This window comes from Crinia signifera, chromosome 11, assembly GCF_055691185.1.
Source record: "Crinia signifera chromosome 11, ASM5569118v1, whole genome shotgun sequence".
NCBI classification, from domain to species: Eukaryota; Metazoa; Chordata; class Amphibia; order Anura; family Myobatrachidae; genus Crinia; species Crinia signifera.
Genome location: NC_139227.1, coordinates 84,887,078 through 84,913,450, shown reverse-complemented (window position 1 = coordinate 84,913,450; position 26,373 = coordinate 84,887,078).

The following is a 26,373-nucleotide window of genomic DNA, read 5'->3' as shown; positions in this document are numbered from 1 at the left end:
TGGCAACAGCAAACTGGAATTATAAAATACTGCGTTAGGTACCGGTAGCCAGGGACAACAGCAAACTTGAATTATATACTGAGTTAGGTACTGGTAGCCAGTGACAACAGCCGACTGAAATGATAAAATACTGTGTTAGATACTGGTAGCCACTAGCCAGTGGCAACAGCTGACTAGAATTATAAAATACTGCGTTAGGTACTGGTCGCCAGGAGCAACAGCAAACTGGAATTATATAATGCGATAGGTACGGGTAACCAGTGACAACAGCCGACTGGAATTATAAAATACTGCGTTAGATACTGGTAGCCACTAGCCAGTGGCAACAGCAAACTGGAATTTTAAAATACTGTGTTAGGTACTGGTCGCCAGGGGCAACAACAAACTGGAATTATATACTGCGATAGGTACAGGTAGCCAGTGACAACAGCCGACTGGAATTATAAAATACTGCGTTAGTTACAGGTAGCCACTAGCCAGTGACAACAGCAAACTGGAATTATAAAATACTGCATCAGGTACTGGTCGCCAGGGGCAACAGCAAACTGGAATTATATACTGCGATTGGTACGGGTAGCCAGTGACAACAGCCGACTGGAATTATAAAATAGTGCATTAGGTACTGGTAGCCACTAGACAGTGGCAACAGCAAACTGGAATTATAAAATACTGCGTTAGGTACTGGTCGCCAGGGGCAACAGCAAACTGGAATTATATACTGCGATAGGTACAGGTAGCCAGTGACAACAGCCGACTGGAATTATAAAAAACTGCGTTAGGTACAGGTCGCCAGGGGCAACAACAACCTGGATTTATATACTGCGTTAAGTACTGGTAGCAGGTGACAACAGCCAACTGGAATTATAAAAGACTGTTTTAGGTACAGGTAGCCACTAGCCAGTGGCAACAGCAAACTGGAATTATAAAATACTGCGTTAGGTACTGGTAGCCACTAGCCAGTGGCAACAGCTGACTAGAATTATAAAATACTGCGTTAGGTACTGGTCACCAGGAGCAACAGCAAACTGGAATTATATAATGCGATAGGTACGGGTAGCCAGTGACAACAGCCGACTGGAATTATAAAATACTGCGTTAGGTACTGGTAGCCACTAGCCAGTGGCAACAGCAAACTGGAATTATAAAATACTGCATTAGGTACCGGTAGCCAGTGACAACAGCCAACTGGAATTATATACTGCGATAGGTACTGGTAGCCAGTGGCAACAGCCAACTGAAATTATAAATTATTATTATATATATTACAGTATATATATTATATAATATATATACTGTCTGCAATAGGTACTGGTTGGCAGGGCAACAGCAGACTGGAATTATATACTGCAATAGCATACCTCCAACAGTCCAGAAAACCACGGGAATGTCCCAGCAGTGTCCCATGGAGAGGAGGGGTGGGGCTGTTGGAAGTCCCCACTGTCGTCGGCTGCTGAGCAGCGGTGAATAAACGCTGTGTGCACGCGCACAGCGTCTATTCCCGCATCCAGGGGCTGGGGGCATGGGTAGAGGCTCACAGAGCCTCTGGGTCATGCCCCCATAGCGGCATAACCCATAGCGATCTGTTAAAATGTGTCAATGAGTAATGAGTGCACCTGTGCCCCTGCCAGGTGACCTGAAAAAGGTGAACTGAAGAGGTCCTGCGGACTGAGTTGTGAACCCCTGGTTAATGTGGGGTACACACCAGGATGACCAGGACGTGTTTCTTCCGACCCACTCACGATGGACGCGTGGGGCACGACCCGCTCACAATGTGCACCGTGAGCGGGTCCGATCCGATGGCGACCCGCACTCAGGAGTATGGTTGTTATTCAGATCCTACCTGCTGCAGGTAGGATCTGAATAACGACCGACCGACCCGCAGGACCGCGCATCGGATCGGTATCGGTCCACACCAGGACAGAAAAGGGCCCAATCACCACACAATCTACATGCAATCAGTCGGAATTGGATCTAGATTGTTGGGATCGGACCCTTGTTGTCCTAGTGTGTACCCAGCATTAGAGTTTCATACCATTCTTTTCTTATATCCTGCCACTAAATTGGAAATAATAGGTAGTCATACTTACCTAAACTTGCAGAATGCTCACATGACTCTTCAGTGATCCTCCAAGGTGAAAAGAAAGGTAGGATAAATCCCAAGTGAAATCAACTGTCCAGGCAGCTTGATTATATGGGCACACAATGACATGGTCATGTCCCCACAGCTCCCGCTTGGCCTTCATAGGCAAACGCGGGGGGGTTCTGGTTGCCGGAAACCCTCCTCCTCTTGGCAAGTGCCTTAAATTCTGACAATAGCACTGGTATATAATATGATCAATAGAGATGCCACCACATCATGCAGTGTATGGGACAGAGCAGAGCTGCTGCACATGCCCAGTGTACCAGCTTCTTCTACCACATTTACTGTATGTGTGGATTTGAGCCTTCAAACATCGCAATTTACCAGAGAGTAACAGCTATCAGGAAGAGACAGGAGCCTTACCATGAAGTGGGAGATTGTGAGCTTAAAAAGTGCAGTACTGGGTTTACAATGTTTGTGTATTTATTTGTTATGATATGTTTAACTTTTTCGTGACCACTTATCCTATTTAAATGTTTGAAACAGCCTATACTATAGACCACCTGTAATGTTAAATATTAATACCCTACCCCCCCCCCCCCTGGACTGTTCTCTCCTGGGGGGCACCAGAAACTCCACAAGTATGTAAGTAGTTTATGGCAAGTATATTAATATGATAATGCAATCATTTTACTGTTAATTCTCATTTTTGCAGAATTAGGGATCAATTATGATAAAGTCTGCAGCTACTGGAACAACTTTCACTACAAAACTTTCAATGATGAGATTTTCTTCTTTCCTGGAAATTGCACCTACCTCTTTTCTTCACATTGCAAGAACAGCTATGAAGATTTCATTGTGCAGCTCAGACACACAGTGGTAAACAATACTGTCAGTGATACCAGAATCACCATGAAAATTGACACAGTAAAAGTTGAATTTGTTAACGGTACTGTGCTGGTCGATGAGGAACTGTAAGTATATTTTGTAAGAATAGTAGATCAAACTTTAAATCCCAAAATTTGAAAGAATAAAAAAAAAATCAGTAGCTTTGAAAATAGAAATTAAATGTAAATAGGTAATTGTGGGTGGACTACTGGTGGTAACATTGCAGCAGAGACATTTAGGCTTGTTTGAGAGCCTTTTCAGGCACTCTAACTATGGACATAAATTACTAATATATTGGAACTTTATTGGACTTACTAGTTAAAATTAGGGATGGATCTCTGAGATCAGAACCCACCCGTACATCGTGATCCTAGGTGGGATCCGAGCTGTTTCAGGAGTTCCTGCCTCATTCCGGACCGAAAATTAGGAAAAACTTCATCATCGCGCTGTCGGATTCTAGCGGGGATCTGGATTCTATAAAAGACACACGCGTAGGCCGCCATCTTCACTCCAGCATAGGAGAGGGAAGAGGGTGGTTGTGCTCTGTGCTGTGAAAAACCAAACTACTGTATCTAGGGCAGTGTTTTGGATCTGGATTTGTTTCAAAACACCACCATTTTTGTGTTTCGTGTTTTGTTTCGTGTTTTGGATTCAGTTTTTTTTTTTAAAGCATAAAAACTGCTAAAATCGCAGAATTTGGGTTTTTTTCTTTGCTCCTATGCTATTATTGACTTCAATATAATTAATTTCCACTCATTTCCAGTCTATTCTGAACACCTCACACCTCACAATATTGTTTTGCACCGAGGTAGCTGGATAACTATGCTAAGCCACACAAGTGTGCGGCAAAAACACGTGGCTCATCTAGGAGTGGCACTGCAGCGGCAGAAAATATGGCAGTTTGAAAAACTAGGCCCCAAAAAGCACATAATGGCAAAAAAAGAGGTGCAAGATGGAATTGTCCTTGGGCCCTCCCACCCACCTTAATGTTGTGTAAATAGGACTTGCACACTTTAACAAACCAATCATTTCAGTGACAGGGTATGCCACATGACTATGGCTGAAATGATTGGTTTGTTTGGGCCCCACAAAAAAAGAAGCAAGTCACCTCTCCCTGTACATACTGGCTCTATAGAGGCAAGATGTCGTCCTCATCCAATTCATTTTGATGAACATAATCTTCTACACTGCTCACTGACCAGGTTCCCTGCTGCACTAAAAACTCTTTCAAAATACACACTGGAGGGGGGACAACTCTGGTAAAATAGAGCCAGTTTGACTTTGCATAAGGACTGTCTAAAATGTCTGCTTGGATGCTGTCACCAAAGTAATCCTCCACCACAGTGATGTAAAGGTCCGGCATGATGGGAAGGTCTGGCATCACAACCACCAACACCCTTTGACTCTCTTCGGTGATTTGTGATACCGTGTCCTTAGAAGGCTAAGTTCTTATGCTGTCTTTTTGTTGACAGCTTAACTCTCTTTAAATTTCTAGGGGGGAGGGAGAGGAGGATGAGGAGGAGGGCTGTGATTATTATGTGAAGCTGGACCACTAGTCAAGAACATAGGCCAGGGCCCTAGCTGTTCCCTGCCTCTGCGTGTGGTAAATGGCATATTGGCAAACCTACGTTTCTCCTCAAAAGATTAACATTTATGTTTATTTTTTTTTTTTTTTTAACTGATATTTATTGTAAGATTTTGTAAATAATACAGATATACATATAAAAATATGGACATGTAGATAAATGTAGCATAGACATACAGCTGTGTTTCAATGAAATGTAATTCCAATAAGTAACAATCATCAATAATCAGGACATCTACTGGTGGTATTTGCCCATTTTAACTTATTATCATTGAAGATAGTTCAGTCTAGATATTTAAGGTAGCTAGTATATATCTTGGCACTAAATATGTCCGGCACCATTGTCCGGGTTGGTAATATTGCTAATTCAGTATCAAGGTACCCTAGATCTATTAAGACAACTGTGTCCTTGAAAAAGGAAAAAACAAAAAACGAAGGCAAACATTTATGACATTAACAACACAAGGGTAGGAGGGGGGAGAGCAGAAAGAGGGAAGAGCCCTTCCCTCTTTCTGCTCTCCCCCCCTCCTACCCTTGTGGGAATGTCAGGCTATAAATGCTTTACCATATATAAACCAATACTTATGAGAATAGAATAGGATAAGGGGTACGCTTTACAATCACTGAGACTTATCGCATCTAGAGTCTTGTTAAATAATCTTAGATATCAATATCAATTGCTGTGCGAATTATGTTTGCACAGTTAAATCGGTTGGTATAATATTTTCCAATACAGATGAAATATGATTCCTAGTAGACACATCTCGGGTGTCTATAAATAAGGACCATTTTATATAAAACCTAATTGGTCCAGATTCGATGTCCAGTCTTGCATATTTTCTTTCAAAATATAATATCTGAAGCATCTTTTGTTGGACTAGAGTCAATTGGGTGCAGTCCGCTTTGTCCAGTGAATTAGGATACATTTCCTGTCTACAGTCAACACTGTAATCAGTGGCATAGCTATAGCTCCGCAGCCCCTGCGGTGGCGGGGAGGCACAGAGAACCTGTGGGCGCCGGGGGTCTGCGGGGCTATAGTTACCACTTACCCGCTGCTGTCTGGTGCCCTGCCGTAACGGTCCCGTATCTCCTGGCCCCGGCTCCTGCTGCTATAATGAAAACAGACCCTTAGAAAATGGCTGCCCCCATACTGCAGACAGTTTTCTGTCTGCAGTATGGGGGCAGCCATTTTCTAAGAGTCCGTTTTCATTATAGCAGCAGGAGCTGGCGTCGGGAGAGACGGGACAGTGACAGGCAGATGCGGCCGGCAGGTATGCCGAGGGGAGGGAGGGGGCCTAAAAATATTCGGCGGGGGGGGGGCGACAATTAGGTAGTTACGCCACTGACTGTAATCAATAGAGAAAGCTTGGATTTGTTGAGTTTGTCCAATTGGCAATCTGAAAAATCCCATGATTTCTACGGCATCGTTGGAAAGCTTGACGTTGAACATTTCGTTGCTGTATATAATAACTTTATTTCAGAACAGCTTTCATTTGTAACAGTCCCACATACAGTGTGAAAAGTTGACTTTTGAGACAATGTCCTGGTTCATCTGATACCATGTACTTCCTTCTATAAGGTGTTATATATGCTCTATGTAATGTCCTTAAATAAACTTCTTGGAGATATGTTGATTTCAGAGAAGTGAGTGATTGATGTGATGTTTTCCTTGGTAATGACCAAGTTCCTCTGGAGAAGATCTGTCATCTTGATCCGACATAGTCCAGGTCTTCAGCCCCGCACCAGGTCTTCTGCGTCTACTCCCGCTGGTACGCGTGTCACGAACTATATGGAGAGAGGCTGGTTGGCCGCGTGAATCATTCGGAGGAGAGACGCTGAAGATGGAACATCTTCAGCGTCTCTCCTCCGAATGATTCACGCGGCCAATCAGGAGCCGAGTTTGGCGGCCAATAGAATCATTCGGAGGAGAGACGCTGAAGATGGAACATCAGCCTCTCTCCGTATAGTTCGTCACATGGGTACCAGCCAAAAAAGTGCGAAAAACGGGCCGATTCGCACCCTATTAAATGGACGATTTTGGAAAAAATGCGATAACGCCATTTTGTGGCGAAAATATCGCAAAAACAAATCGCCCTCTATTAAATGTCACCCTATAATTCCACCAGGGTCATCATTTTTTTTTTTCTTAAACGTACTCAACTTTGCCTTTTTGGATTTGACAAGCCCTCAACGATGACATTGGGCATCGGCATTTGCAGCAGACACAGACAAATTGAAAAGGATTATTATTAAAGAATTTAAGTCAGCAACCCTTATTGTCCAAAAAAATTAGATTGATTATTTTGCAGCACTGAATATTTTGCAGCACTGGCGTGCATACAGATAAGGTGAAACTTGTGTAGTACCCTCTCCCAGAGAACAATCACACAGCAGCAGACACAGAAAAATGTAAAAGGAGTATTATTAATAGGTTACTAACAGGTGCTGTGTCCAGTGTGAAGAGCTCTGTCCATTGTGACAAGCTGTGTCCAGTGTACAGGGGCTGTGTACAGTGTACAGGGGCTGTGTCCAATGTAAAAGGGTGCAGTGGCCAGTGTAACGCGGTGCAGCGGCCAGTGTACAGAGGTTGTGTCCAGTGTGATAGGGGTTGTGTCCAGTGTGACAGGTTGTAATTGGGTGCATTGCCCAGTCTAACAGGGGCTGTGTTCAGTGTACAGGGGCTGTGTCCACTGTACAGGGTGCATTGGCCAGTGTCACAGTGGTTGTGTCCAGTGTGCAGGGTGCATAGGCCAGTGCAACAGGGGCTGTGTCCAGTGTACAGGGTGCATTGGCCAGTGTAACAGGGGCTGTGTACAGTGTACAGAGGCTGTGTCCAATGTACAGGGTGCATTGGCCAGTGTAACAGGGGCTGTGTCCAGTGTGACAGGGGCTGTGTCCAGTGTGACACGGGATGTGTCCAGTGTACAGGGTGCATTGGCCAGTGTAACGATGTAGAGAATAAGTGGCAGACACCAGAGGTATCTGTCACTTTAAGAAGCGCGGTCCTGCTCAGTAATTAAATGTCCATACATTTGTAGTAGAAAGTATAAATCAATTTATTAAAACAGTATACAATAATATTTTCCCCCAAATAGCAATTCATGAATTGTATATACAAACAACAGACAGACAAGACATACAACAATAAACATGTAATAAAAGCTGAATTTAGCTGGGATTGGCCGATTGATTCAGTCACTATATGAATGAATGAGGCTTTGTGCAAAGTATAGCTAGAGGCAATTACAGTAGATCTTGAATATAGTTACCAGTCCTGTACACTTGGTTCCAAAGTAGTGCGCTGATTATTGTGGTAATTAAACCTCAGGTCAGTCTCTTCAAAAGATTTTTACCAGAGATGTACTCCGGAATAGCTGCGATGGGGACCTTCTCCTGCTGGACCAGCCAGCTGGGTGGTTAATAATTTGTAATCCACGTGTACTTGCGCTATACAGGAACACTGCACAGTGAGGACCAGCGGTGGGTATGGGCTCAAAAACGCGTTTCTCCGCCTGTCACTGGGGTCGGCGGCTTCCTCAGTCTGAGCCCACAATCATAAATCAAGCAGTTATATAGCGGCGACTTTCGAGCCCTTCATTACACCCGTACTTCCGGGTTGCACTCCAAGCCTCGTTTTCGTTATCATATATTTATAGGCTCCCGCGGCCATTGTGTATATTGCGTGTCAAGCCTCAATTTCGCTCCGGGACCATGATGATATTATCTTGCAGGTACAAGCCTCATTTGCATATCCCGAATAAACGGGTTTTTTTTCCCCTTTTTAACTCGATTCATAGTCCATATGCCCATACATAATCCACCATGCCTCAATTTCTGCTAATACTTTGCCTCTTTAGTTATTCGTAAGATATACACCAAAACGAACCTGTCATTACCATATATTTGTTGGCAATCCTTAAAGGGACATACACACACAAAACAAAGACATGACACAAAAATACACTGATAGCAAAAAATTCACAATCCATTAAATGGTATTCATCTTTTTGTATAAATACATATATAAAAAATATATATATAATATAATATTGATAATAATCAAGGAAAATTAAAATGAAAATTAAATAAAGAATAATAATCTCTGGACATCTTTAATTTCAACATCGATGTTCATCCCAGTGTAACGGGCTGTGTACAGGGGCTTTGTCAAGTGTACAGGGTGCATTGGCCAGTGTAACAGGAGCTGTGTACAGCGTGACAGGTGTGATGTCCAGTGTATTGGTGTAGTGGCCAGTGTAACAGGGGCTGCTGTATCAAGTGTTAGTGTCCCATCTGTATTACAGTGTCAAGTAACTGTCTAAAAAATTAAATAAAAGTAACAAATAAAATAAAAACACATTTTTGGAGGATGATGGAGGAGGAAAAAGTGGGAGATCAGCAACCAGAAGTGCTTACGCTGCTACTGCCAGTCATGACAAGGCTGAATGTCAACGGCCTAGAGGCTATGTAAAATAAAAGCAGAAATTTAATTTTACAATGGTCCACAAAAATAAAAAATAAAACAATTTAAAGTAACCTGCAGAGAAACATAAAATTGGCAATATGCCATTCACTGCACGCAGTGGCAAGGAAAGGCTAAGGCTAAGGCCTTTGTTTATGACTGACAGTACCGCATCTCAGAATGATGGTAGCCCTTCTGGTAGTATAATCAAAAATGGGAAACTTGTTAAGAAAACAAAGGAGAGTTCACAAATGTCACAAATCCCAGAGGAGAGTTGAAATGTGTCCGCGGATGCCATATGTGAGCCGGAGCTTTCAAATACTGCATTTGAAGAGGAGGTTCATTCCACCATTTGCGTGCTCTCTGCACCTGTGTGGAAGAGCATCTCCAGTCAAGATGCGGCCATGGTTATTGAGGATGCTTCTGAGGAATTGGATGAGGATGTGGATTATAATAGTGAAGCTGGCACACAGAAGGATGTGAATGATGACTATGTTGAGGATGATGTTGTTTGTGTAAAGGCACCGACGGAGACAGTTGTTGTCCAGGGTATGAAAAAGCCTATTCCACCAGGGCAAAATACCAAAAAATCCACCTCGTACAGTATGTATAGAATTACTTCTATCCAATGCTGGACAACAACTGTCAAGCCGTGTGTAGTGTTTGCAAAGCTATTGTAAGTAGAGGTAGGGATGTGCGGCACCTTGGGACCTCTTTGCAATTACGTCACAGTGCATCCATCAGTTTTTGTCAAAAGAAACTGTGCACAAAAATGTAAAAGCCTGACCAGCATCACCGTCTTGCTCCCCTCTCTCTGTTAGATCCGAAAACCTGCACTCTCCTCAAACACCTGCATTATCCACATTCTCAGCGATGCTCAAATTGGAAAAAAGTCCTGCACCCAAGGTCATGAGCATGACTGAAGCCTCTTCTATCCTGGATTCCTCAGAAGCATCCTTAAGCGCTGCACCTGTTGCTTCTGCTGCTGCTGCTGCCAGGAAGGAGAACAGGAAGGGTAGTCCTTATCAGTTAACCAAGCAACTGACTGTAAAGCAAGCCTTTGCAAGGGGGATGAAGTATGCCAGCAGTCACCCCGTTGCACAGCGTATTACTGACGCCTTAAAAACTACTGTATGTTGGTATTAGACACGTGTCCAGTATCTGCAAATAATTCTGTGGGTTTTACCCAGTTGCTTGAGGTCCTGTGTCCCCGTTACCAAATTTCATCTAGATTCCACTTCACTAGGAAGGCAATACCCAGACTGTACATGGACATTAAAAAAAACCGTTGTTGATGTCCTAAACAATGCAGCTGTACCGACTGTCCACTTAACCACGGATATGTGGACAAGCGGAATAGGGCAAACTAAAGACTACATGACTGTGACTACCCACTGGGTTGATGTATTGCCTCCAGAAGCACCAACAGCAGCAGCAACAGCAGTAACATCATTTACCAATGTCATTCAGAGGCAGGCTACACTGTGTATCACAGGTTTCGGTACTTATGTAATATCTGGACTCACGTTTTTCTTATGAGACCGTGTCCCCTCGCGGGGCTCGCTGCGCTCACCACGCTTCGGGCACGGTGGCTCGCTGCGCTCGCCACACTATATAAAATCAACTCCATGCGTAGTTGGATAGTAGGGGTATGAAAAAATGGGGTGCTTTTAACATGGGAGTCCAGATAATACATAAGTACCCAGGTTTCAGTAAGAGGCATACTTTTGAAAACCTCCTTGAAAAACTACGGGAAGTCATCATGCAATGGCTTACCCCACTTGGACTCTCCTCAGGATTTGGGATTTTTGACAATGCCACCAATATTGTGAGAGCATTACATCTAGGCAAATTCCAACATGTCCCATGTTTTGCTCACACAATAAATTTGGTGGAGCAATATTTCTTGAAAAATTACAGGGTTGTTCAAGAGATGTTGGCAGTTGTCTGGAAAATTTGTGGACATTTTTGCCATTCTGCAAGTGCGTGAAGGAGATTGCAGCACTTGCAAGAAATTGTCATTTTGGCCTGCCATCAGCTGAAGAAAGAGGTGGTCACGAGGTAGAATTCCACCATCTATATGCTTCAGTGGATGGAGAAGCAGCAAAAGGCCATACAAAGCTAAACCTCGAACTATGACATAGGGAGAGGAACGGAAATGCACCTGAGTCAAGCACAGTGGAGTATAATTTCCATGTTGTGCAAGATCCTGAAGCCCTTCAAGTTTGCCACATGTGAAGTTAGTTCTGACACTGTCAGCTTGAGTCAGGTCATTCCCCTGATAGGTTTTTGCAAAAGCAGTTGGAGAAACTGAAGGAGGAGTTGAAGCAGAGCGAATCCACTAAATTTGTAGTACTAGTAGATCAAGCCCTTTATTTGCTTTGCAAGGATCCAGGGGTCGTCAATCTCTTAAAATCAGATCAGTATATTTTGGCGATAATCCTGGATCCTAGGTTTAAGTCTTACATTGTGTCTTTGTTACCAACGGGCACAGATATGCAGAGGTGCAAAGACCTCTGGTTCAAAAAATTGTCAGCTGAAGCGGAACGTGGCAGGCACACGTCTCCTCCTTCAGTTTCTTCCAGTGGGGTTGTGAGGAAAAAAACTAAATTTTTCCAAGAGACCCACTGCTATTCAGTCCGGAAACTAATTTGACATCTGGGCCGGACTGAAGGAGCTTGCTACCATAATGGACATATCTACTGCTACTGCCTATGATGATATCACCATTGAAATAACGGTAGATACTTACTTTGGTGACAGCATCCAAATAGGCATGTAAGATTGTCCATTGTATTATTGGCAAGAAAAAAAATTGTGCACTGCCCATTGCCAGCTTGATTTTGGGGGGCCCAAACATGCCAATCGTTTCAGCCACATGTGACAGTCCCTGTCGCTGAAACTAGTGTTTTTTTTAAACTGTGCATGTCCTGTATACAATATAAGGGAGAGTAGGAGGGCCCAAGCATAGTTTCATCCTTCACCTCTTTGTATTTTTTGCTCTTTGGAGCATTGTTGGTTTTTTGGGGTAGTTTATTAAACTGCCACCCTGTCTGTCCTTGCAGTGCCGCTCTGTGTTCAAGATGTGCCTTGTTGGAAGTTTAAGGTCCACATGTATGTGATGCCCACTGCTGACGCTTAGCTTAGTCATCCAGCTACCTCGCTACAACCTTTTGGCCTAACTAAATTAAAACAGTTTTATGAGCTGTGAAGTGACCAAAATTGACTAGAAATGAGTGGAAACTAGTGTTATTGAGGTCAATAATACTTTAGCAGCAAAAACAGACCGAAATTCTGTTATTTTAGCCATTTAAAAAAAAAATCCAGATCCCAAACCAAAACCTGCAAGGGTGGTTTTGCCAAAACCAATCCAGATTCAAAGTGGCCGACGCACATCCCTAGTTAAAATCCCACCAAAATGACGACCTCTTCAATGTACTTTCACTTTGAGTTGTGACCGTTTTTACTTTCACCTTCAGCTGTAACAGTTTTTAGCCCACAAACCCTCTACCCACCCCTTGTACCTATCTGCTTCTACCTCCAATGTCTGTCTTTGCAGCTCCCTCTCTCCATATCCAGCAAGAGTGAAACAGATCAGTGTCCCTTACAAAATTGCTTTCACTTTCTGTTAGGACATCTTTTAGCTCACAAAGGAGTAAGTTGGACTCTAGTGGTCACTGGCGGTACTTCTCTTCAAAGAGGGGAGGATTAGTTAACCTATCATACATATAGATAGACATTGCACTCTGATTTCTATCAGTTTTGTTGTGCGTGACTATCCTGGTAATTGATTCCGATGCAAAGATACATATATTATATATATATATATATATATATATATATATATATATATAAAATATATTTACCAGTTACCTCGAGCCAGTTGCTCTTCTTTCCCATTCTAAATCTCTCCTCTTGCGATTAGAGTATATCCAAACATATAGGCCAAACATGCATATCCTCGGTCCCATATTTGTAGAGGACAGTTAGAAGAGAAGAGGGAGATGCGAATTAGCTATTAGACATCCTATCACATTGCTGTCTAGGCCAAGTCCATGCCCCTTATTAACATCTGTTATTGATTTTAAAGACAAAAGTAATACATCAAATATTGGAAAATGATGAAAAGGAGGTGTATGTTTGTGCAATGTATACATTACATTAAGATTTAAAATATAAATGTTTTGTAAAAAAAATTACAAATTCAAGATTAAACTCAAGATAAATCTGTTATATATTTGAGGTGGTGGGTGCTGTAGGTTGTAGTGAGAGTTAAAGCAGACTATGGGGGTGATTCATGTTGGATTTGTAAGCAACAAAAATTGCTGCGTCCCCTAGCAGGAGAAATCATTTGATGGTCGGTGATCATCGAATAATTTCTCCTGCCTTCTCAACTGACTTTTATTTGCAGGTGTCTGGACAAAGACAAGGCGGGTGGCTGACATCTTGTGATGTGAGCCACCCTCCCCCAGCAGGCATCGGCCCACCCACATAGCCGTGGGAATGCCCAGCATTTTCATGGGTACACCCATAATCAGTTCCCATGGTCCAGCGCCATTTCAACCCCCGTCTGCACACGGCCTTCCCTCCCCGCAGTGAACGGCTCGGAAAGTGTGTAAATTGATGAAGTCGTTCGGTGCTGGGGTTTGCACATGCGCAGAATGGCACATGCCCAAAGCCCCCACCATTGGAACAAGGCCCAATTTGGCCCTTTCCGATCATCAGTGAATTATGCCCTAAGTACTGTATTTCAACGATACAATTATTGTTGCTTTATTTCAATGGATGCCTGTATGATACCAAACTCTGGGGCAGGTGTATTCAGGGCCGGATTAACAATGGGCCTGATGGAGCTCCAGGCCCACAAGCCTAGCCCTGCATTGATAGCACCCCAGGAACCGGAGATAACGCCCGGCAAAAGCTGGCACTTTTCCCCTTATGATAACATGGGACCCGCTAATTCAGACCCCCACCCTGTTTCAATGGCTGCCAGTTTACCCTCCAGCATCACAGAAACTCAAGGTTGATCTCAGTCAAACCCAAATCACTGGGCCTTCAATCAGGTAACAGGCTGGTCTATATGGGTTAATTGGTTCCAGAGATATTGTGGGTAAACCAATTTTTTTAATTTCTGAAATGTCATTTCATGGCTGTTCATGTTGTTTGAGGGCAGATTTCTCTGGAACCAAACGGCCCAAAAATCTAAATCATTTGAAGCCCACTCAAAAGTTATTCAATATGATACTGGTCTTATATAAATGGGTCAGTTGGTTCCGAAGCTATAGTTTATGAAGAATATGGTGAATTTTTGCACAATTCGTTTGGTATAGTGTGTATAGCTCAATCCATTTGGCAAAATGTGAATTTTGCCTTAATCTGTATGGCATAACGTGAATTTTGACTCAATCCATGTGCCATAGTGTAAATTTTGGCTCAGTCGGTGTGAATTTTCGCTCATTCCATGTGGCATAATGTGTAAGAGGCAAGGACAGTATAAGAGGGTTACTATTGTATTCCATGATTTGTATAAGGGGTATATGGTGTGATAAATTTAGGTGACCACATAAAAGGTGCTGAAATGTTGTCTACCAAGTTTTGGCTTTCAGTGTTTTTTTTATGAATGGAGTGTCACCTCACTTCGCAAGTATCTTAGGACATAGGCGTCCTGCGGGCCCACCTTTGGAGGGCATCCGGTAATATATCTCCCTGCATCCTGTGAGTGTCGGAATTTGTAATATATATATATATATATATATATATATATATATATATATATATATATATATATATATATATATATATATATATATATGACAAGATCACTGGAATAGTGTTTGAGGGCAGGTATATTTGTACCAGGTTCTTGTCTTACACCTTTTAGAAACAGGAAAACTTCCATGAGAATGTTTCTTTTTTGTTAAAGCTGAGTAAAGGCCCAACTCAGGTGTTTGGCCTCACAGAGGGCTAATCAGCACTTGCAGCTGTGCTAGACCCATGTAGAGCTGCTGGACCAGTGTGTGCACACTGCCTGGGGAGGCAGCAGAATCTCTGTGAGAGGAACAAGCTTTCTGATGCAAGTAAGCCATCCAGTAGTGACTGGAAAACTTGGTGTTTTATTTAGAGATAGTTAGGAATATCCTGTGTTTAGTTAGTGGCGGACAGGCAAGGTATTTTCTTTTGTTGTTTATTTTTATTTTCTGCTGAATAAAACTGGTTGCGGACAGTTGCACTCCAAAGACTGGACTTGACTGATTTTTCAGCTGCTGCTTGCTGCCTTCTACCCCAGGAAAAGGCATCCAGTTCCCCTACATTGTTGCAACTTGGTGGCGAATGCGAGCAGCCTGTTCTGCGCATAAGTGAGAGCAGCAGCTTTATGAGGACTGCAGAAAATGGTGGTTTTTGCAGATACAACCCAGTGTGAAGTTGCTGAGACTCGCCTGAGGATTTAATATATGTTCTGGCTGAAAGCAGCTACAAAGCTGCCTGGGACATCTGTCAACATGGAGGAACTGCTTAAAGCCTTGCTGCAAACTACAGCAGTTCAGCGGGAGGACACAGCAGCTCAGCAGGAGGCCACCAGGCAGCAGCAAGTGGCAATGGACAAACTTGTCAGGCAACAGCATCAGGATAGAGAGGCCTTAACCGAAGTCATGCAGAGCTTTGCAACACGGACTGGGGATGTGGCCGTCAGTCCCTCCGGCCAGCTCTAGTTCTATATGGGTCAGTCATTTCCAGCAGAAAATGACAGAGACTGATGATGTGGAGGCCTAGATAACCACATTTGAAAGGACTGCCGAGCGTGAGAACTGGCCGAAAGCACAGTGGGCCAGTCTGCTAGCACCTTTTCTCTCAGGTGAACCCCAAAAAGCATACTTTGATTTAAGCCCTGCCGATGCTTGGGACTGTGACAAATTAAAACTGAGATGCTGACCCGCCTGGGAGTCACACTGTCCGTATGAGCCCAATGGGTGCACCGCTGGGTATATGCCCTGGAGAAGCCTCCTCACTCCCAGATGCACGACCTTATTCATCTAACAAAAAAATGGTTACAGCCAGAGACATTAACTGGTCCCCAAATGGTTGAAAGAGTCATCATAGAACGCTATTTGAGATCTTTGCCCATGGTCCTGCGCAAATGGGTGAGCCATGGAAATCCGGATACTGCTGACCGGTTAGTGGACATGGCAGAGAGGTATCTGGCGGCAGGGGAATTACTGATGACCACACAGCAACCCACAGATCCTCAACAGCACCCTTCAGTAAAGACTGGTAAGACGGTTTGGTGGGAAAATGTTGTTGGGCGGTTAAGAGAACGCAAGGCTGGAGAGACTGTAAACAGACAAGCCAATGAGACTAGAAGGTCTATGATGCCCAAGCGGGTTGATAGTTGTGTGATTAAATGTTTCAGGTGTGGTATGCCAGGTCAGTTATTGCCAATTGCCCAGTCATGCAAAAACCCATGCGATGTGATGCTGCCTTTAAATGTTGCAGATTGTCTTTCTTTGCTAGGTTAGCCTGTACTGTGGTACAGTACCTTCACCTAAACTGGAAAAACAAATGTGTGCCGTGTTCTTAGAGGGTAATCGGGTAGAGGCCTTGCTAGATTTAGGAAGTTTAGTTACCCTTGTGAAAGCTGGGTTAGTGAATCCCTTAAAGGTCCAGCAAATACCTATTGGGATTACTTGCATACAGGGGAATACCCAACATTATGCCACTGCTGAAATACATCTAGAAACTTTTTGTGGGTCAGAAATGGTTAAAGTATGACTGGTCCTCTCCTTGGTGCACGAGGACATAATAGTGGGGGGATTTTCCTCATTTTTGGATACTGTAGGAATAACGTTTAGCCACAGATGGGAGAAGTAAAGAGCCAGTAGTTAATACCGGTGATTTTGATGATGTTTGTGTGTCCTCTAAACCTTCTGACCCTTTACCTTTTGCTAGTTTGGCTGGGGAGGGGACAGATGGGGAGTCCAGTGAGGACCCTCTTGCTGGAATGGAGACGTAGTAGTTAGAACTGAAATTGTGTCTGACCTGGATTTAAAGAAGTATCTGTTTGCGTCTGAACAGTTAAAGGATCCTACCTTAATAAAGGCTAGAGAGAATGTTAAGATTGTTATTGGGAACCCGTGGTACCAGGTGACAGGGTTACGTATCCCTACATGGCCATTTGTAATGACCTTTATCTACCATCCCAAAACTGATGGGTTGGTGGAAACATTTAATAAAACATTTAAAAGTATGTTAAAAAAGGTTGTTGACAGAGATGGGAAAAACTGGGAATGTTTGTTGCCCTACTTGTTGATGGCCATCAGAGAAGTTCCTCAGTCCTCTACGGGGTTTTCTCCATTTGTTGTATGGTAGACACCCAGAGGGCTGTTGGACATTGACAAGGAGACGTGGGAAGGACAACCCCCTCCTTTATAAAAGCATTGTTGAACATGTATCACAAATGCAGGATAGGATTGCTGCCGTGGTACCTATTGTCAAGAGCACATGGAACAGGCCCAAAGTGCTCAACAGAGGGTATATAGCTGGAGCGCCAAGATCCGGGAATTTGCTCCGGGGGATAGAGTTCTTGTGTTGTGCCCACTGTGGAAAGCAAGTTCCTAGATAAATGGCAGGGCCCATTTGAGATTCGGGAAAAAGTGATTGAGGTTAATTATAAAGTATACCGACCAGGAAAGAGAAAACCCGAACAAATCTACCATGTTAACTTAATCAAACCCTGGAAAGATAGGTTGTTTCTATCAGCGGAGCCTTGCTCTTCGGTGTCTTCACCTCAGTTGCTTCCCGCGGTGAAGACCTTGTCAGCTGATCAGAACCATCAGGTTAAAAAATTTATCATCCAAAATAGGGAGATATTTTCAGAGCTGCCTGGCCAAACGACCATAATAAAACATGACATTGTCACAGAACCAGGGGTCAGGGTTCATTTAAAGCCATATAGGATTCCTGAAGCTAGAACTTGGAGTCATAGAGGAATCCAACAGTGAGTTGTCCAGTCCTATAGTTCTCATCCCGAAGCCAGGCGGTAGCCCGAGTTCTCTTGAGTCCTCCTGAGCCGCCGCAAACTTCCCCGAGCCTGCCGTCTATGTCACTTCTGACTGTGACTGGCGGCTAATGCAGCGGGGGCATAAAGTGAAAGAAGATAAAGCACCAGCCAACCAACTCCCAACTGTCATTTTCAAACACAGCTGATTGGCTGGTGCTTTATCTTCTTTTACTTTGTCTCGTTTATCTCTTCTCCAGGCTTAATACATCTGACCCTCTGGGGTAGATGTATGAAGCAGTGATAAGGGAAGAGAGGTGATACAGTGCCTGGTACTTTATCACCAGCCAATCACCTCCTAACTGTCACTTTTAAAGACCAGACTGTAACTTAACAGTTAGGAGCACTTTATCACTCCTCCTCCCTTATCACTGCTTCATACATCTACCCCTCTTTGTGATATCTAATACTAGCTGTGAGAGAGCTGAGAGTAGGACACACACATGCAATATTTACCGTTAGTAACTATCTGTGACGGGAGTACACACGGTGAGATTTCACTTTCTATTCGACCCCTATTCAATCTGGGTTTGGGTTGGTTACAGTGTTCACATTCGATTTTGACTTCAGTACAGATATGTCCTATATATATATAGTCTAACCTTCCAAGACTATTTTTCTATTTAATTTACAATACTTGGGATCAAATCTGCATCAAATCTATAAAAACAATTCAATGCCCATACGATTTTCTATTGGATTTTGATTCAATTTTGCTTCTATAAGACAAAATGTAATAGAAAAATAGTGGAAATCTCACCATGGGTACCCTCTATAAAAGACTTTATCTGCCTCACTAACAATTGTTACTAAAACCCGATGAAAGATCTTTTTAACATTATTGATTTCTCTGCTTTACTAACAAATACTTTAATCTACAAGATCATTATTTTTAGCTATATGAGAGTAGCATGTGTTACTAATCCTTGGAAGTTTCTGCTCAAAGACAAAGTTAGTTCTGTGCCAAATAAGGTGTTTTAATTGGTTTCTAAAATATTTATGTAATTATTTTATTATTGTATTGTTTTATGCAACATTTTTTAATATGTTTACTTTCAATATAGTATCCCAAGAAAATAGTTATTAAAACTTTTATTAAATCTAAATTAAAAAAGCTGTGAAATATTAAAATTATAGTGAAAGAAGTGCAATAATGTGTGTAAAGTGTGACAATAAATTTATTAAAAAGAGCTGTCCTCAGAAATAAAAACACTAGTAGCAAACTTCAATTTACTCAAATTTCAAGGAAAATCCCTTTAAAGTCTACTCTAGATGGTACATGGTTCCCACAGTAGTTGTCACAGGCGGAGTGCTGGGAGGGTTCGTGTGGTGCTCAGGAACCACTCTAGGACTAGCGGAAGTAGGATTGAAACGAGCAGGTTTAATAACGGAAGGTTTCGTAAAGGATACACAAATAAGATAACGTCTCTTTGGGGAGTCTGGGAAGCAAAGGGTACTCAAATACTTCTTTGAGCAGGGCCAAAGCAAAAGGGGTAGGTATCAAACTAAAGTCTTTGAAATAAAGTCCTTCACATGGAAGTTATGCTCTTGCGTGGGAATGAGAGGAAAGTCTCTGCAGGGTAGCAGGAAGATGGTGGATGATTAGGCTCTGGATAGAGAAGTTACTTGCAAATGAATGGGCTTGGCAACTGTGAAGAAAGGATGACGAAATTACTTGAGGCGTCCAACTTGAGCGACTGAAAGACGTGGTATGTGGCTAGAAGAATGAGGCGGAGAGGAGTTGACGGAGATGGAACCGGACTCGAATTGGATACGGCAGAATGTGGATGGTGGTGGACCACCAGGGAGTACTGGCTTGACAACCAGCGGGTGGACAGACAGGACCAAACGCACGGATTGGTTAGAGCTGGAGAGGCTATAAAACTTGGACGAGGAACCCAGGACTGGCAATGACCACAGGACTGTGAAAGCAGGTATGAGCCGAAGTGAGCCAGGAGTCTCCAGCTGTGGACAGCAAGGAAGACTTTTTGCACTGATGCTGGACTGCTCCAGACAGCCTCCTTAAATCCCTAGGGAGCTGCTGTTATTGGCTGACCAGCTCAGTGGGGCAGAAACCACCCTGGCTGGCCCAATGAGGAATTTGCCCTCATCCAAGATGGCGGTGCCGGCCTCATGCTGGGGCCCGGAGTCAGAACTGCCGCCGGGACCTGCCATGTTCATCGAGCCTCCCAGATCCTGCCCTTCTGCCGCCAGCCTGCCGCCCAGGACCTGCTGCACCCACAGAGAGCCACCGGCGGACAGGGAGGGGTGAATAGAGTGCCTGCTGTGTGCCGCGGCGGCTGCCTCTGACAGGAGTACTCCATATTTTCCCTCCTAGCTCTAGTCAGTGCTGGCGGAACCGTGGATCACAGGGTACATTCATACATATGTGGTAGCTCCTACTGGGATGAAATTTTTTCTCTTTTGGGAAAGATTTTTTATTCATCGACCCCCCCAAAAGTCCCTTGATGGCTCTACTTTGCAGACTGGTTGCAGGCACCTCAAACCCAAAAAGCAAGCTGTGTGGCCATATACTCAACTCCGCCAGATTGTTGATTGCAACAAACTGGAAATAACCTGCCCCCCCCCCCCCCTTCCATTCAGTCTGTAATCAACAAAGTCTGGTTTGCAGCATCCATGGAGTATATCACTGCGCAGTTACATGACTCGGTAGGGAAGTTCATGTCAATTTGGACTCCCTTGTTATGTATATTTTCAGAGGCAACTCCCTGGTTAGGTGCGGTCACTGGTTCTTGCTCATTGCTTAGTTAAATGTGGTACCTTAGATAAGGATACCCTTTTATGTGCAAGGTTTTGTAACTCCCAATCCCCTCCCCCCTTTTGTTTTCTTTCTTGCACTCTGCCCCCTCTGACCTTTCTTCTTCTTAATTACCCCAATGCTATTGTATTACTGTTTGTCTGCTAACTTAATATAAAAACAAAAAAGACAGTGGTATTCACAACAGTATATTTCATTTTTGTGCATTATACCATGCTATTCGTTTACACTAGACTGCCTGTAAAAGCACTGTTCAGTTATCTGACTCATTTCTCTGTATTGTTTGCCACTGTAAAATTAAAGAGTTTAAAAAAAAAAAAGCTCTCCGTTGTGTGTATTCTTTATAGTCAGTGTTGATATGCTCATCCTATTAGTGTAATAGGTGAGGTTATAATTGGGAATGTTTCACTAGGTAACAATATTCTGTTGAACCCAAATTGGATTGTGTTTTGTAAATCTCCATTATACATACTTGTATGATCAATCCAAGATCTTGTGGACCATCCAGTCTATATTTGTTATGGGGACAAAATATATTAGCACTTATGATTAGTGCAACTCATAGTACATTGGTATTAAGGAGTTATAGTTCCCCAATGGCGTCCCCAGCTCGATTCAGACCACAATATATTCAAATAGTATCCTGCGCTTACAGGATTTGTTAGCTTAATGATATTGCTAACTACAGACAGATGTATCTGTTTGTATTGTGCGGGGTTACTGTATCAGTCCCCATTGATCTTATGTGCCGTTTTGTTGGTCTTAGGCAGGGCCGGCGCTAGCCGTTTAGCAAGGTATGCAAAGCAGGGAGGCGCCAGGCTGGATAGGCACTCGCTCCCTGCTCTGCACCTTGCTTGTGGTGTTGCTGCCGGCCGCCGCTGTGCCTGTCATATTGTATGACAGGCCGCAGCACTGGCAGCGCAAAGCAGGACTCCCTGGGGAATGATGGGGGAATCTGCACTGAGCAGTGAGCAGCATCATCATTCTTTCTAAATATCCGGGCAGCTAGGGCTCCTCCCGTCACATACCGGCTGGATGGTGACGGGCTCCGCCGCAACTCATATCAGGGTAGCAGCTGCAGCAGCATGAGCTCTCATATGTGATGGCATATGAGAAGCTCATGCTGTAACTGTCAGCACAGCACACGCTGCAGTGTGCTGTGGCTTTGCTGCTAAGGACTCGGGGGAGGTCCGAGGATGATCAAAGTATCCCTCTATAAGAAAAAAAATCCACGAAGGGGGCGTGGCCATGCCTCCCGCGATTAGGCCATGCCTCCATGTTTTACTGGGGCCCTGGTCTCTTGTCAGCGCTGCCAGTGCAGTAAGCAGGAAGAAGGAGCCTCAATGCTGTCCATGGCTCACCTAAACCAGCTCCAGTAGTGCATGCAGCCAAAAAGCCACCATCAAACAAATGAAAGTTAAAGGTATTTGGGGCTTATGTTTTTTGTGGTGGTGTAGTAATAGACATAAAGATATAATAGACATAAAGATATAAGGGGTGGGGAGGTGGTGATGGCATATGGATAAATGGAAAGGAGGGGGTGGTAGGTATAAGCAGAGGCGGCAGCAGTGGCGTAACTATAGCTCCGCAGCCCCCGCAGTGGCAGGGGGGCGCAGAGAAATTGGGAACCCCGCCGGGGGGCTGCGGGGCTATAGTTACCCACGGTCTGCGTCTCGCCCGGCTCTCTGCCGGGACCTGCCTGACCGTCACGGTCCCGGCCGGCTCCTGCTGCAATGAAAACTGACAATTAGAAAATGGCTGCCCCCATACTGCAGACAGTTTTCTGTCTGCAGTATGGGGGTAGCCATTTTCTAAGAGTCAGTTTTCATTGTAGCAGCAGGAGGGGGGGGGCAGGTTAGGTGTGTGAGGGGGTGAGGGGGGGCGCCTAATAAACGTGCGGGGGGGGTGCTAAACAGTTAGGTACGCCCCTGGGCGGCAGAACCTGGTAAGCGTGTTAAACGTGACGGGGGTGCACCAAGCCAGAGAGGTGCTCACTCCACTAGCTAGCACCTGTTGGATCCCCGGCGACTGGAAAAAAACAGGAGCCAGGATAAGGGAGCAGGGGGCTCTGTGCCTCTGTCCGCGAACACACAGAGACCCTGTACCCCTCCAAAAATGGGCATCATGTTAGAGGAGACAGGAGCATCTGTCAGGGCACCCATCGCTATCTGGAAGTGCAGATTCCAGGAGCGCTGGGGCACTGTGCGTCTGCAGCCCCAGGCAAGGAGAGTGTAACTCCTGGCAATGAGCATGTAGGTAAGCGGACCTTACATGGTATAATTTGTAATAGGCATTAAGATGTGTGACATAATGTGTAATAGGTATTATTGTGTGTGGTTTAATATGCAAGGGGCATTATGGTGTGTGGCATAATGTGTAATGGGCATTACAGTGTGTGATGATATGTAATTGGCAATATGGTGTGCATAATCCTTGTGCAGTGTATCCAAGTGGCTAAGTGACTTTTGCTGGCATAGTGTTTCTAAGGGGCTCTTCTTGGTGCAGTGTGTCAAAGGGGCTTTACCTGGCGTAATGTGTACAAGTGGTACTGTGTGGTGTAATGTGAATAACACACTACTGTGCAGCATGATTTGAATTGGTACTATTATGTGGCCCTGCCCCTCCCGCACAAAGTGACTTTGGCGAGCACTCTCACAGTGTTTTTGTGTGTGTGTGTGTGTGGGGGGGGGGGGGGGGGGGGCTGGGGCACAATCCCTTTTCTGCCACAGGTCCATCAAATTATCTAGTCATGGTACTGCTGCTACTTGGCATATTATGAGTGTATGAGGCACTGCTACTATGGACATTATACACCCTTTTTTTGAAGCATGCGCCTTCTGAACCTGCTTTCTTTCTGTAAAGTATGGGAGGCGCAAATTTACAGTTTGCAGGGGGGGCGCTGAACACCCTAGCCCCGGCCCTGGTCTTAGGTGACACTGAGAGCAGTTAATATCGTTTGACTGGTTATTAATAATGTATGTAAAGGACTTTAACAGATTAAATAATTTTTTATATAAATATGTGGTGTGTCCTCATTGTGTGCGGTGTGGTCATAGGTGCCGATTCTGTGGGTGCTCAAGGGCCTGAGCATCCACAGGCCTGAGTCCCACTGCTGGGCTGCCATATTAACTTGCTAATTTGCGGCTGCAGCTCCCACATTGCCAGACCCGCCACCTGGGAAACAGTATGCCGGGAAGAGTGTATTCTGTCCGCGGAGTACTTGCCCAGTGGGGGCATTTATGTATGTGGAACTCTGTTGTCGTAATGTGAATATTGGAGACAACTGTGCCCCGTAATATAAATTGGTATTATTTAGTGGCCACACCCTTTCCCCATGAAGCCACTCCTCAATATTTTTGACTTGAGGACCCACCAGCAAAAACATAAATCATAACCTAAGGGTGTGGTTATTAATAAATCACCGACACCTACACTCATTCGGTGTGTTAATACCGTCTGCAGCTATCTTAGCTGCCTTTAGCCAACACGCACCAATGTGATAACCAATAAATTTTACACACACACAATATTGTTCAGTGTATGTTAACACTGTCAGTGATGATTATGGCTACCGTTAATTGAATAGAGCTTGTGTAATTGTTGATCAATTATACACACAATTGTTCAGTGTGTGTTAATAATTACAGTGGCTATTATAGCTGCCGTTAGTCAGATGTCATTAATGTAGTTGTCAATAAGTTATACACATACGAATATGCAGTGTACGTTAACACTGTCAATCATTATTTCAGTTGCCATTAGCTAAATAGCGCCCATGCTATGTTTGCGGGCTATATCACTCTGACCCCCCTAAAACTATCAGTATAATTCATGGGGCTTCAAATGGTTAACTGAGTCTCAGCACACAATAGTTGTAAGTTATACACGCACAATCATTCAGTGCATGTTAATCCTGTCAGCTGCTATTTCAGTGACATTGGTTTGATAGCGCCTGTGCTCTAGTTGCGGGCTATGGACCAGATTCTCTAAGCTTCAAAAGTGATAAAAAGCCAGCCAATCAGCTCCTACCTGCCATGTCACAGACTGTGTTTGAAAAATGTAATGCAGGAGCTGATTGGCTGGCTGTTTATCACTCTCTATTTTATAACTTTTGAAGCTTAGAGAATCTGGCCCAGAGTCACTCTGATCTGCCTCATTCTATCAGTATAATTCATGGAGTTTTGAGTGATTAATGGATTCACAGCACATAACAGTTGTAATCTTGTTTAAGCTTAAATGCTAATACACATAATACAGACAGCTTTAGCGAGTCGGACCGGTCACATTAGCCATGTGTACCGCGTCTGCCCCTGTTATCCTGACATACATTTTGCTTAACACTCATAAGTCCAACCTGACTGTTCGGTTGGAGGGGTTATGTTCCAGTAAGTAATTAATCCATTATGAGATCATTTGAAGTGACTGGATTAAGAGCCAATAAATGGCTCTATGGGTATCAATGTATTTTTTCTATGTATCATATGTGTTCCTGTCAGGATTTAATTGATTGACGGGTCTATTATCAAATGGGAGCGTTGTTCGTGAATGTAATTTATTTTCTTTCTTCTTTAACTTCAATTCGTGATGAATGGATCCTTATGTGGATAAGTTTAATTTTAAACTTATGTGGATGAACTCAATTCTGGGAATTTTAATTATAATCATTCTGTATATTCTAATATAACTAGTGTATACCCTATGTAATATTATTGTGCTATTTTTACTATTGTTGTAATTATCAAATGAAGATTGCATGTTATTTATATTAATATCAATATCTTGGTATTATTTGTAGATACTGATTATATGCATTGTAAATTCCATGTTTTCATTATTGGTGACATATACTTAATAATGAGAAATAATAATTACTATGTCCTCATAATTTATACAATATAAATTGGTAGGATTAATTTGTGACTATTAGTGATATATGGATTAATAGTAATGTAGTCTTAAATTATATATTGATATATTAATAGTGATGTAGTCTTAAATTATCATCATAATAAGGTAAGTGGATGCATTAATTTTTCATGTAGTATACATGTGATGTGAACTAAAATGTTAATATATATGTTGTGTATGACTCATATTTATATGGGTCATGTTAATATAACAAGACAAATAGGAAGGTGAAGAATGAAAAACTATAAAAAAACAGTGATAAAAGCTCAATTTTTTTGTTTGTTATAACATTGTCTAAGTACACAGTGCTGCCCAAAAAATAAGTATCCTAATATTTGAGTTTTTTTTAATGTTTCCTATGACAGGTTGATAATTATTATGAAGAATTGATTCTTTATTTGTTGATCCCTATTGGGGATCATTAGTGTAATACTTGTCATTGCAAAATTTTACCAATCGGGTTTTATTATGGTAACAGTTCTCTTTAATAGGTTGGAAAATTCAGGAGTTTGATTCATGCTATTTATTCTTCCCATTTAGTTATAAATATAGTGGTATGATGTGACATATGTGGAAGGTGTTTTCAAATAAACTTTATAGGGGATTCATCTTCTATTTT